The following is a 4,184-nucleotide window of genomic DNA, read 5'->3' as shown; positions in this document are numbered from 1 at the left end:
AGCTGAGAATAAACAACATGGAGACTGCTTTAGAAAGAAGGTTGTGGTTTATTAAAGAGCAGAGCCAGACAGAAATGTGGCTCTGGGAAAGCTAGCCACATGTTGCTGGGAGTGGTGGGTTTTTATACCTTCTTGAACTTTTGTGTTTGGAGTTGTTCCTGTGGCATGACCTTTGACCTGAGGTTCAGTGTGCCTTTCTGGTATTCTAATGGTGGTGGGTTAATCCTATTATGCCCCAAAGGTCATATCTTGCTTCCCTGGGGCTATGCCTGATGACTATGTCATGTATTGGATTTTTTGGGTGAGGGGTTGTTAATTCTAGGGATCTTTGTCTTTCTAATCCCATCAGCTCTAAGCTTCCTGGCTCCAGTCTTTCTGAAAGGATTATCACATCTGCATTTCTTCAGACCTAGTTTCCGCTTGGGGCAGAGAGATTTGAAGGGGGGGAGTTTCTGCCTAAGATTTTCCTTTGGGAAATATAATATTCTGCCTTTTTAATATTCCCCAAAATATTTCTTTCTCTGGGGGGGGGGCTGACTTCCCACAAGGCTATCTTTGTATCTTTAGGATGAGGCATTTTTTATCTTAGAAAGTAGCAATACTTGGCCCATCTTGTCTGAGTTCAGAAGGTAAGTACTTGTAGGAGAGATCTGTCATGAATACCAGGGCTGTAGACTAGACTAAGGGGAGACAGACAGAGACAGAGAGCAAGACAATATGAACCTCTTGCTTATTGCCCCCAAGAAATCTAAGGAAATTTTAATTATCTTACTTGAGATTTCATATGGGGCTAGAACTCTTCCAAGATTTTATTTGTGGAGACCTTGGTTCTCTGTGAGCTTGGTGGTTTGCTTGCAAAGGTTTTGATACCCAATTAGGTAACATCAGTGCCTGCTTGTTTGGAATTATTTTCAGATTAAAAACAGCACTGTACCTCCAGTTTTAATCTAGAAGAATTGTATATGGAAATATGACAATACCACTTAGTAATTACCCAATATTGATGCTCTCTGCCTAATTTTGTATAAGTCAAGAAGTGCTCTAAACTCAATGACTGTCATGTTTATTAGCAACTACAAGTAACTCTTGCAATTAGGCAATTATTGGTTATCCTAATCAACCAACCAATACATGGGTATTGGTGTCATAGGGAATGTCCTCATAGGTGTTGATTGGACAGTCTGAAGAGACAACCACAAAGACCGAAGACAAGGTAGGTAGCCCCCAGTCAAATTATGAAGTCAAAGGATTACTGGAATTTTGGGGAAATACTGCAGAAATGCCAGTGAAACAGAAAACAACAGTGGAGGCATAGATACAGTCTGGAAAAGAACAAGATGGAGTTCTGAGAGAAAAAATATTGATCTTCCTCTCCTATCATACTCAGATAGCCTGATCATCTTTCTTAGAGACTTGGAAATGGTCCTGTAGCCACATGAAAGAGGCATTCAGTATACTTCTGGGTTTAAGCAAATTGCCCCCAAATGGATTTCCCTATATAAAATACTTATTCAAATGTAGTAAGTGAATTCCTCCATGCCTTGCATAACTGACCCAAAGTTGGTGTTCTTCCTGCATTATGCAGTAGTATCAGTTTCTTTGTAATCACAAAGATGAGCATTATCGATTCCCATTGTCTTCTTAGCTCCCATACTATTGGCATGGAGCCTGTCAGCATCAATAAAGACCAATGAGTCTGCCAGAATAACATGAATACTTGAAATGATTTCTGCTCCAGGGGACCTATACTAGCATACGATCACATCACATGATCTAGTCAACTTCTTTGCAGTGCTGTAGTTGGAGCAAAATATCCCCAGCATTTAACTGAACCCTTCATGAAAAAGCACATAAGTTTTTTATAATATTTTTCTGAATGCATCACAATTTGGAATGAATAGAAATATGACATATGAGACATTCCACGCTGTCCTATATTTGAACATCTAATTTTAGTGCATTCAACAAATGTTTATGATGAGTTATTACACATATTTTTTATTCCACTAATGCTCTGGCATGTTTTCTTTCTAATTGTTATAACTGCACTGTATTTTATCTTTGCCTGGAATTGCTTCTACTTCATGCCAATTTGGAAATTGTCTTACTAAAATGTTTACAATAAATGAATCACTGAGTATTTCGGCATTCATTTCATGCATGGCTATATTGGTAGAAAAATGAATATTCATTGCAATCCAATTGTACTTACTGGAGTGTAAACTGCATTGAATTCAGTAGGGCTTAATTTGGAATAAATAAGCCTAGGGTTACATTACACATTTGTTTTCTGGGTACAACTCTTACTTTAATGAAAATGCTCATAGTAACCTGGTCAGATTCAGAAAGACTTTTTTTCCCCTGACCCTAATTTTCACTTTACATAAAATGTGTAATTGATAGGATAAACCAAGTAGGATAGATTATGTCTTTGCTCAGGGCAGCTTTTAAATAACAGGAAGCTGCTGTTAATTCTCTAATTATTTCATAGCTATAGGCATTTGCGTTGCCTTGTTTTAGACATTTCCTCTTGATTCATCTGACATTAAGCACTTGTCTTACAGTAAAAGGAGTGAAGAAATCCAATTTAGAGGCACTTACAGAATTTGATTTTAGGAACACCACAGCATAAACAGATGAACATTCATCAAGCTGAGTGAAACATATTGATGTAGGAAATTAAAACTCAAGTGTTTGACTTCTGATGATGCCTTCCTCCATGCAAAATGTGAATTAGGGATCAACACTGATATTTGCTTAAACAATATGCAGCTGATGGCATTTAGAAAAAAAATCCTTATTTTTTTTTATGTGTGTGGTCCTAAGGACATCAACTTGAATTTTTTACCTCCTCCTCCTCCTCCTCCTGGCACAATCTTGGTCTTTTGGGGGAGGGGGCCAGGAAAGGCAAGGTCAGTGTGAGGTTCAGTATAAGTCTTCTTATATACCGTAGTCACAAGATGCAGCTACTCATTAGAGGACATCCAGAGCTCTTACTTCAAACTTAATCTTCCCTAGCAGCTCCTCTATATCCCTAATGTAACAATACTGTTTTCCACATCAACATGGGATTATAACTTCACCAACAGACCTATAAGCATAATCTGGCATCTCCCCTATTTTTTGTGTCAATCAGCCTAGCCCAGCTTGGTCCAAGAGGTCTTGGAGCTCAATTCCCATAATTCCCAACCAATGTGATTGAAGGAAGGAGCAAGATTGGAAGTAAGGATTTAATATATTGCTTTCGTCCTTTCTTATTTTTCTTCAGCTTATACATTGTACGCCCAATGCTAATTAAATAATAAGGTAAATCAGCATGGCAAATTCAAAAGATTTATTCTGGGGCCTAAGTCCTTAAAATGCCACCTGGGATGATAGCATAACTCCAACACTTTTTGGTGGGGAGGGGAAACTGCCAAACTTCCTGCTTTGTATTATTTTTTTAAAGATATTTTTAATTTAAAGATGAATGGAAAGCTAACTGCTACAAAGCAAAACATGTCCCTGAATTATAACTTATGTTCCAAATAGTGCTGGATGCTAGAAGCATAATTAGGAAGAAGAGCAGGGGACAGCACTCTAATGCATTGTATGATTACTAGTATGGGCCATATCCATCATGGCATTTTGCAAATGGGCTGGTGACATGATATCAACATTTCAGACATCTTCACTGGCACAAAAAGATTGATGACTCAGGCTTCATGAATTGATTGTGCTATTTTTTTGCCAACTGAAATGTATCGTTCATTCTCCTCCCCCTCAAAAATCATTTATCAGAAATGAATCACTGTTTATTTATTGATATCCTTTCTGGGATTGTGATTTTATTGGGTCTTTATTCCAGTCGTATATATTCACAGTCTATTTTTGTGGATAAATTTAGCATAACAATGTTTAAAAGTTGCATGCAGAGCTATATTCTGAAGCTGGAAGGCATATGAGTGGTCACTGAAAAGTTTCTCCTGAAGGGGTCTTCAAGATGGGACAGCCTGACCTTCATCAGTGAGGTGCTAAGCTCAAGAGGCGTGATACCAGATGGCAAAATAAAAACAAGTCTGCCTTTTTAAACCCTATTACAGTGCTGAAATTAACTTTTTACAGCAAAAATGAAGATTCAGTTATGAAAAATAAACACTCCGTTCTGTGCACTCTGTTGAGAATGCAGTCACATGTACTGATGT

The sequence above is a fragment of the Protobothrops mucrosquamatus genome, unplaced genomic scaffold, assembly GCF_001527695.2.
Source record: "Protobothrops mucrosquamatus isolate PMUCROS unplaced genomic scaffold, P.Mucros_1.0 scaffold2849, whole genome shotgun sequence".
Lineage (NCBI taxonomy): Eukaryota > Metazoa > Chordata > Lepidosauria > Squamata > Viperidae > Protobothrops > Protobothrops mucrosquamatus.
The sequence above is the reverse complement of the archived record's forward strand: the minus strand, read 5'-3'. Positions refer to the sequence as shown.